Here is a 10,869-nt window from a genome sequence, read left to right as displayed (position 1 = left end):
CCTGACAAACACATCAGTCAGCTCTTTATCTTACCTCACTTACAGTCCATTGTCTAATTGAATAAAGCATGAAGTAAGGCACCACTCATTCTCACTGCACTATCATGCCAAGTGTTTTATAGTTTAATCACAACGTCCTGAGATGGAATGTTTTGCCAGGATAAAAATTATAGTGTAAAAAGCAAGTAGACCTAGCTAGTCCCAAGGAATACTTTGGGAGGTAGAACATAACTGTTGCCCTAAACAGAGCAGGATACCCCTACTCCTCAGTTGGCTAATAAAAGTTTGTAGTGAAGAGGAAGAACACATTATCAGGAAATAAAATGTTTTCCAGAGAAATTGGGGGATACTCGGATATGAGGCTTGTGGAGAAATTGAAGGGATGCTACATCAGACGTGGAATATGATACAATAAATACATTATCTTTCAGATTTTCCACAGAAATTGCCAACTAAAGATGGCAATTAGCATGGCCACTTAGATCTTTCAGGATTCACAAATGCTGAAAAACTGAGTCATTTTTGCCCTAATCTGACCCTGACCCTTCAGTTCCTCTCCCTTCTGTGACTTCCCTGACATGGTCACATTTAACTATCCACAGGTCATCAAATCCTCTTCTGTAACTGTATTTTTTCTGACAGCCGATAGGAGGAGCTAAACAAACAAACAAACAAACTTCTGAACCTTTTACAGTAGTGTTTTAGACATGATACAATAACAGGAAGGACTACGAGCCTACACTCTCCTCTGTCCCTCTATCCCTTCACTAAAGGAATGTCTTTGTAGACAGACAAGGAAGAGGAGCATACATTTCCAGACAAGGAAGAGAAGCACACATTTCCACCATGCTCCCCCATCCGACAGTTCAGCAGTTTCATTTCACCCACTTCCACCAGCAGTGGAAGTAGTGAATCCAACTGAGCAGGCATTTAAATGCTGTGGTGAGACGCGGGCTCACAAGGCACTCAGGCAGCCTGCAGTTTGTACACTGCAGCAGGGAGGCCAGCTCAATGTTCAGCTACTGCCACTGGTTATGTCAGACATCTCCAGGGGCCCTTAGAAAATGTCAGAAGATAATCGCTGAATACCCCATCAGCACATCAGCTGGAGTGGCAACCCGCACTGAGGCAATTAAGAAGCCATTGTAATTACTTATGAACTAAATTGGTTTGCTATTTTCAGTTTAATTTTAAAGGGCTGAAAAGAACAATTTTACAGCTGATTATGTTGCCTGCTATACAACCTTATTCGAACAACCAGCTTAAAGAATGCACTTAAAGTAAGATTGAAGGACCTAACTTTCTCCCTAAACACCAAATAACCTCAGAAACCTCTGTCCAGCTGCTATCTTCCCCTGGGGGTCTCTGATTCCATAGAGATATGCCTGGAGGGTTTTCTGACTCAAAGTTCAACAGATACTTCTCTGGTACATGTGTAGAACTACCCAGCTTTAACATGGCTGAACAAATATCTCTCATATTTAAACAAGTCAGAGAGCCACAGAGTGAGCTTTGCCCTCCCGGAAGGGATCAGCCTGGTAGGCTCTCTTGGACTATGGGTAAACACAGTGCCTGAATTGGAGTCTGAGCCTGACAGTTCAAACAAAAAGCAGTCATAACATCTGCTTTTTTATAAAAGACAGCAGGAGGAAGAGCTACGGTTAAGCCTGCCTGCCTGAAGCAACAGCATATTTGTTGGAACACTAATCCAGAATGTGTTTCTTTACCTCTTCTGCTTGATTCATGGTTACAGCTCCCATGGTCCCAGCACACACCTAAACACTGTGATTATATGATCATAAAATCATGTTATCATAGAATGATTTGGGCTGGTAGGTACCGTTAAAGGTCATCTAGTGCCAACCCCCCTGCCATGGGCAGGAACACCTCACACCACACCAGGTTGCCCAAAGCCCCATCCAGCCTGGCCTTGAACACTTCCAGGGATGGGGCATCCACAGTTTCTCCAGGCAATCTGTGCCAGTGCCTCACCACCCTCAGAGTAAAGAATTTCTTCCTCATATCTAGTCTAAACCTACCCTCTAGTTTAAAGCCATTACCTCTTATCCTATCACTACAATCCCTGACACAGAGTTCCTCCCCAGCTTTCTTGTAGGCCCCCTTTAGATACTGGAGGGCTGCAATAGGCAGCCAGGAGCCTTCTCTTCTCCAGGCTGAACATCCCCAACTCCCTCATCTTGTCTTCATAAGAAAGGTGATATAGCCCTTTGATCATTTTTGTGGACCTTCCCTGGACTCACTCAAATAAGTCCACGTCTTTCTTGTCCTGAGAGCCCCAGACCTGGATGCAGTAGGGCCTCACAAGGGCAGAGGGGAAGAATCACCTCCCTCCATCTGCTGGTCACTCCTCCTTTATCAACTGTTGGGACCAGATATTCAAACTAGCTTCCAGTATATTTTTAACCTGGGTTAAGGATGACTCTGTTAGGCAGGAGCACATACATTTGTTAAACTGCTTCACTGTTGAACTTAATGAATCTGTTTAAGAATAAGCAAAGGATAACAATATTAGATATGCCAGATTGACTATTTGTTCACCTCAAAGTTCTCAGGTAAGGGCAATTCAACGTTAATTATACTACATTCAACTTCATCAAAGGGTGATGTTGACAGCTGATTTCAGCTCCTGATTTGCAAGAGAGGTAAAGCTGTGTAAGGGGCATGGGTGTAACTAATTCTTCATCTACAATGGTTGTGTTGCTTTCTCCAGATTAAAAAGGGAGGTCTGAAATATTTCTTCCATATCCTGATATGTAAAACATCACCAGAAACTTCAGAAATCCCTGCAATGACTGTCAAATGAATCTCCCTGCCAAAAGCAATAGTTTGTATCATTGTTGACTAGGATTTAGTGTTGACAGTACTCATGTAGTATTGTGTGTATTCCAAACGTTGCGTTGTATTGTGCTTTTATAGTGTGCATGATGAATCATGCCTAGGAGCAGGAAACATATTTTAGAACAAAAATAATTTGGTTTCTTCTCTAAAATTCACAGCAGGTCTGCTGAGCACTCCAATTCCCCCAGTCCCAGTCTCCTGTCATGCATTATACTAACAAGACAAAGCAAGGTGTTTGTATCTCTGCTTTTATTTCTCAATTAAAAAGTAAAAGTAAAGTATGAGAAAAACAGTATTTTCAGACTGCATTTTCTCTCTCTCTTTTTTTTTTTTTTTTTAAGCAGAAAGTCAGCAAATGTATCATACAAAATATGAGCAGTGGCTCTCACACGTCATCCTATGATTTTGACTATATAAACGTAGTCAAGCTGGAATTCCTTTTCCATTTAGTAATATGATTAAGGTGAGGAAGCTTTCATTCATTAGAAACTCTCTAGGGTTACTAATTCACAAAGGTTTGTGATCATATAAGCATCAGTCTTCATTCAAGAGTAATCCAGCTGTTTTAGATTTTTCCCCTCCTGTATTTTACGTCTGGTAGGACTTCTCTACAAATTTGTGCACAAGCATGTTATTCACAGTTATTGATCACCTTAACCCATTTGTTAGAAGAAGTCAAACAGAACTGCACCAAGTCAATTTGTGGGGGAAGAAGGAGGGAGAGAGAGAGACAGAGAAACAACAGAGACAATTTGCTAACCCTTATTCTGAAGATGAGAAGGAAAAAAGGCTTTAAGTCTGTTACAATCTTAAAAGATACTCTTATGTCACAGCAGCTAACATATGCAATGATTAAAATACACTGCTCAGTTATTTCATACAAAAACAAAGTCTCTTCAGAGCTAGTGACCTGTCTCCACTGCTTTTTGATGAACTGTCTCCCCTGTCCAGGAAAGCTCCTGTGGTCCAACAGGGAAAGAATTCAGTCTGCTAAATCTTTGTTTCTATAACCAGTCATTAAAGTTCTCCACATTTAAATTTACAAAATAAATACAAACAAAAATACAAAAGCCAGCCTTGTGAAGGCTCTTGGGATGTGGCACAGGAACTTCTACTTGATCTTTTTTCTTTTTTCATTTTTCTTTTTTTTTTTTTTTTCAGAACATGGTAATGAGCAATGGTGCTGAAAAATATTTTATTTTAATATATGCTCTTTACTTGCCTTTCTTACAGATCCTTTTCTATCACATCTTGAAGAAAACATGATAGAAATACAAAAGAATAAAAAGCTACCACAGCAACATTTTGTTCTTTCAGTGAGTAAATACATGCAAAATAAATGTTGCTAGTATCTATCCATAGTAAATAAATAAATAAATAAATAAATAAAGTCTTGATCATCTGCTACTTTTCCTATGTTCAAAGACCTTTCGGTGCTAACGAATTATGCTTTCCAGTATCATAGGAAGTGTATATCTTATATGAGCATGTTTACAGTGTTTCCAAGTACTCCTACACCTGCTTTTTAATGATATATAATACCTCCTGTTATTCAGACTCTCAGCATTTATTCATTGCCTTCTTTGTTATTGATTTATTTATACTCATGCTGGTGCAGTTTCTTCTTTTTAGGATATATCACCGTGATACATTTATTGATTCCTTCTTTGATTAATATTAACAAATCATTTCTTTCTTCACTTCAGCATTTCTTCTTTTTTTTGTTTTTCCCTGATAAGTCTTTAATTATGGCTAATCCTTCAATTTCCTTACTGTTTCATTATCTTTTTTCCTCTTTCTTGTTCTGTGTTTATTTTCTCCCCAAATTCAAAATGTTGATAACCTCTAAGGTATGATATCGGTTTTATTCATCACACTTTCCACCTTTCCCTTCCAGACAAGTTTTATCCTATTAGATACTTGTGCCTTTTTTTTTTTTTTTTTTCTTTTTTATGATCCTGATAACTTTTTTCATTGTGGTGGCTATTAAGCTACTGTTAAGCAAACTTCACTTAAGGGGAATGAAATAATTATTCCCCTAATTCCTGAGCAATTATTATTCCCCTAATTCCTGTTCAGAATGCAAAACTTTTCCTGAAACATAACAATTAATGTCAGGATCTACTAAGGTAAACAAGGACTGATTTTCAATTTCAGTAGCTCTCCTAGATCTTTCCAGCTCTGAAAGCACAGCAGACCTATGACAAACTTGTAAACCCTTGAGTTTCAAGCAGCTTTTCCCATCCCCAGGGAGTCACTGTAGTCTCATCACAAGATATACTCACTATAGAGAAGTAGCATTACCAGATCTGTTTAGCTCCTCTAGGCAAGGACTTCTGTGTTTTTTTCCCACTTAAAGATTATACTGAGCAGAGTTATCTATGGGCTTTATTGTTTGCCAAGAACTCAAGATAAGTAAATATTCATTTACTTATTCATTTACTTATTTAAGAATTCATTTTCATACTTTGCACGTAGGCAATACAGCTAAAAGTCTTTTATGGGTAGGTTGCCAGAAATAAACAAACCTGCAAGTTTTCATCAGTATCAGTGTAAAATCTTTCTGTGTCATCTAACTGCAAATTCAGCTGTCTGTCTGGTCTTAAATAAACCTTACATCTGACACACAAGAAAAGGACTGCAATCTCAGGGTGCAGGAAAATCATAAACCAAAAGCTCTCCCTCAGTTTCTCTCAGATTTATCCCTTTTCCCTTACTTCAAGATTTCTGAGAACAGGAATCATTCAGGACTTTGAACATAGCTTTTTCCTGAGGGAAATTTCCTCACATACCCACAAATTTAGCAAACATTACTGGCTAAGCAAAGCAATCTTTACCCAAAGTAAACTGCTTATCAACTTCTGAGAGAAGTGTTCCTTTTCTCCTGGCAGACAGAGATGGAGATCTCAGGGCACAAACCTGAGATTATGCACAAGTCAATCTATAAATTATAAATCGATGCTATGTACAAATATAAATATGAAATTGTGTGCTGTTTTTAGTTGAAGCTACAATACCAAAACACATTTTTGGATATATGACTTCCTGTCCTTGGTTTGAAGTCCACTATGCCAGACACCTTACATGTTCCTGTGAACAGTTATCTGTTCTGCTTCATTCCATTGCCTGTTGTCAGAGCACCAGGACTTCCATTATCTTCTTGTCAGATAATCTGCTGCTGCAGAAGGAGGTTTTCTCTGTCTTCCTTACTAGCTTAGTATAGGCATGTTTATTCATTCCTGCCTGCTTCTGTCCATTTTCAGGGCCCCAAAACCTCTAATGTGTATTCAGAAACCTGCCTTTTTTTCTGGTGCCAAGTGCGAATCATTCATAAGCAGTTAGAGAGGAAAATATTTCTTAGCATTTGCTTAGAGATTTAAACACTAAATATTGGCCATGCCAAGAAAACTTGCCAACCAGAGATGAGTGAAGCAATTTATATGTAAAATAACTGGTAGCAGCAACCCATGGCAACAGGAAAATTTTCTGATACTCCAGCTGTCATGCCAAATGGGAACTTCATTTATTACCCGCCTATCCTCCTTATTTTGTAACTTTTCTACTACAATAATAGTCTATATAACATGATAACCAAAGGTATTAACAAGTGGTTAACACTTTACTTCGTTCTGAAATTTTGCTCATACTTGCCAGTTTAATCTGAGTATAAACTGATGGCCTGGCAAAATTGGCATTTCAAAAAAAACATATGGTAGAGTTAATCACTGTGAAATCCTTAAGGCTTTGCAGATCATTGGAAAGGCATCCAAGCAAGCTCTTCAGCAACATTAAATCTTTGCAACTATATGTTAGCTACAAGAGATCAAAGTCAGGCTGCAATATTTTATATCATCATAAGCTAAAAATTATCTGCCACTGATATGGAAAAAAATTACTTTGTTAAATCTACATTTGACTTATCTGCAAGTGTTATTATTTGTTATGAATGATAAATTACCAACATAGTTGTTCATAAATATTTATAAATAAGTACAGATCTAGGCATTATGTATAAAACTATTACTATTACATTATTGCTTATTGCACTCCTCAAGATACCTCTCTGGCACCTCATTTTTCTGTTATTATGATAAAGACAACAGACACATAAGGCCTCTCACCATACATGAACACAAGCAGGACTATGGAAAGACTGGAATAAATTGCTACTTCTGAATTTTCTGCAAAAGCACTCATAAAAATTCAATGCAAGCTCTTGTCAGGTTTGTATTAATAATGGTCATGTGAAAGTTTCTTCTAGCAGCCTGCTATTTTGTTAAGAATCTTGGTAAAACCATTTTAAGTTGGATCCCAAGTAGCAGATTCTTCAGTTCAGCCCCTTTTTATCACAAAATAAGAATGCAATGGAAAATGCTCTCAATTTAAACACCTATGAAATCAGAAAGTACAGTTTCCCTTTTATTTATTTGTTTGTTTTAGGTGGGATACATTGTATTTTACAACTTGAAGAGAGTTATAAATGATCAAATGGCTCAGACTTCAGTCCTAGAAGATCAGTTTTTTCAATTATCCTTCTCAAGATCAATTTCATCACCTCACAAAGATGAGATATGAAATCTGTGGGCCATCTAAATTTTCCCATGTTCTCACAAATCAAGTGATCAGATTTTGAAAGGACAGCTACAAAGTCAATGTCCCCTTCCTTGGGAGTTGCCTTCTGGCAATTGAAATTGAGATTAAATAAACTTTAAAACAAACAAACAAAAAACTGCAGGGTTTGGCCATTTTATTAAACAGTATCCAAAAGCCAAAAGTTTACATGGCAATAAGATACTCTGAAGTTTTTCAATGAGTTTTATATTATTTTCAGTGAAGGGAAACAAATATACTTAATTTGACTGACTACCTCACACATGGACAGCAAGATATAAACTTTTTTTCATGTAAAATAGTGAAAATATTTCAGTTTCCAGCCCTCCAGCCATCCCAAACTATGTTTTTCCCTGACTAAAGAAAATGAGACTGGTGCCCTGACTATCAAAGGATTTTAATGACTTTCCAAAGCACAGGCAGGACATACAAAACATTTCCTGTAACGTTCCAGCCAGCTTGAATAAAGTTACTTACTAATTACTGCATAATATTATTATAATTGTTTTTTTTCAAAGCCTGTTTCCAACCTTCCCATTCCAGGCCCAGATCAGCATGTCCAAAGAGACAGGCAGATTATCAAAGTGCTCCTGCTGCGGGTTGCATGGCAACAGCACACCACTGCATCCTTCTCAACAGGTGCCTCCATGTGATTCTTCTCCATCATTCAAGCATTATTTAACGATTGATATCAAAGCAAAATAACCTATTCTAAATTAAAAAGCCTTGAGAAAGTGAAACAAGTCCACCCCATTCAGCTCCCTGTGAACGGACAAACACACACCTGTCTTTTCCATGTTTTTCCTACCCCACAATGAACTTTGCATTTACCAAAGAATAGATTCAAAGAAGAGATTTAGTCCTTTTGTAGCAGCACCTCAGCTGCACCAGAGTGGGCTTCAGTCACATAGTGTATGTTTTTAATAAGCTCAAGGGCTCTTATTTTTCTAAAAAGGAAATATTAATCTCGTATCCAAAACATCCCTTTTACTTACCATGTAGAATAGATCATGAATCAACATTATTTAAGCCACTGGGATTAAGTCAAGACATGTTTCACAGAATATACTATTGGCCATCTATTTTCCCCAATACACGTAATATATATCAGTAGCAATTCATGACTTTACACAGGCATCTGTTTTACATTTCTTTTCTCCAACATATCAACCATTTTGCTGATATTGTCACTCTTGAAAGTCATTATCATACAGATTTTGAGCTCTTCAGAGCTCACCTTGTTGTACTGTGATAACACAATCAAAATCACATTCAGATCCACATTTCAAACATCTCCAAATCTATCAAGACTTGCACAACTTTTGCAGAACAACTGGTTCCCACTCTACATTCAGCCATGAACTATTCTTCACTGACCTGCACTGTGGTGTTGTGGTTCCTCTGCCAGAGCTGACCTTGTCCATCTCTGGTCAGGTTGCTTCTGACCTGAGTAGTTGCGCAGTGCTGCAGCTGGGGCCATTCTACCTCAGGAGGCTCTCGTGGTAGCTGTGGCTGCCATGCATTGAAAAATTTGATGTGGTCAGTAATGTAACCTGCCACAGAGCTGCTACTCACTAGATGTACAGGATCTGATAGACATGTGCCTAAGAAAATTTATTGAGAGGACTCATTAATATTAAATGCATTCACAGGATAGTACAGAGCAAAGTAATATGTGTTTCCTGGGCCCCAGCCAAAGAGCAGCAGAGTGCAGAAAGTGCATCCTATTTCCTTTGCCTTCTTTTGGTCTTGTTTTCAGAGAAACAGAGGTCTTATAGGAACCATTAGGGAATCAAATACAATTCAGTCTAGCCTGTTCCCACTTCCCACTTCAACATTTTCCTTGCAGCGTATGAGCCTACATTTTTCTCAACTTGACATGACGTTTCAATTGAGATTAATTTTGAAACTTCTGAACTCCAATGGCTCTTCTTCCTTTTTAAAGAGAACTGGAAAGTTGGTACCTTTCACATACCCAGGATAATATTTTCCAAGTTACATGTTTCCCTTCATCTCAACTCAGAATATGAAATCTTCAGGCAAGAAGGAAATTACTGACCAAAGCCACAGCCTGGTTAACAAGATTATAAAAGAAAACCAATTTATTCACACATTGTGAAAAGCTTTATCTCCTATACAGCTTGCTATTTCAGAATAAGCTCTTAAAGCATATTTCAATGCTTTGTCCAGTACAGTGTAACAAACAAAAGTTGCTTCCATTACTCAGGGAACTATTACGGAGTTTGATAGATCTTAACATAATGCATTTTGAAATCTGCTGTGTGGGGCTGAGAGCCCAGGAGGGCAGGCGGTCTGAGCTCTGCCATGTTCAGCCTGCTTGTACCTCTTGGGAGCTTCTTGGAATCACAGCAGGAGCCTCCAGAAGTGCTCTTGTCATGGCCCACTGGGCACATCCCAGACTGCAGGCTACAGCAAAGCCTCTGTGTCATCCCATCTCCCAGATATCGAACTGGCCAATAAGGCTCACTGGTGGCCCATACACCCCAGGGGCTGCTCCCTAAATGCAACATGTTTCTTGCAGGCTAATCCCAAGCAACAACCTCCACTTGGTGTTTTGTAGAAATTATGGCTTAAGTTGTGGCAGCAGTGCAATCCTTTCGCTCTGTGGCTCTGCCTGGGGGAATGTTTTAACCTGTACACCTGGGTTGCTAGCAAGGAACAGAGAGGGTTTATGCTGCTCAAGATTTGGAAATGCCTACATCATAACTACCCAGGGACTGCAAAAGGGCTCGTAGATCTCTTTACACTCGCAGTTCTCTAAGGTTGTTACAGATGTTTATAAGGCACCAAAGCACTACCATATTCTTTGCCAATAATAGCTGTCTCTTCTGTGCTATAAACAATTCTGTTTAAATTGTGTCCCTGTGGAGGAAAAAGATAACGAGTTCTGCAGAAACCTCTTATCTGGACTTGGTCACCAAGGTTCATCCTTTTTCTCCTTGCATCCGTACTGCTGTAATATCTCAAAAAAATGGAGGTCTACACAGTACAAATGCCTATCATCCATGACTCCATTGGCACACTGGAAAGCTGCCATGTGGCAGGAAAGAAGCACACAGAAGTCAAACATAACTAAATTTCTCTCCACAGAGAGGAAGGTTTTGGATCAAAGCAGTGTTCATAGAACATCTGGTACAACGAGTCACTGCAACTTACTCAAGTCTGCTAGTCATTTTCTTACAGCACTAAGTTTTGCAAATGCTTTTGCTTTTCCTAGATATTGGCTATTCTATGAGCAAACGACTTATTTTCCCGTGAGTTTCAAATTGTTAATTTATTTTATTTTACTGTAAATTACAACATAGGAAAATAAAACCTACCAAGAAAGAAAAGCAACCATTTCGCTGTTTGGTTTCACAAATCCATGCAAATCATCTT

The sequence above is a fragment of the Anas acuta genome, chromosome 2 (assembly GCF_963932015.1).
Source record: "Anas acuta chromosome 2, bAnaAcu1.1, whole genome shotgun sequence".
Classification (NCBI taxonomy): domain Eukaryota; kingdom Metazoa; phylum Chordata; class Aves; order Anseriformes; family Anatidae; genus Anas; species Anas acuta.
Note: the sequence above shows the minus strand (reverse complement) of the source record.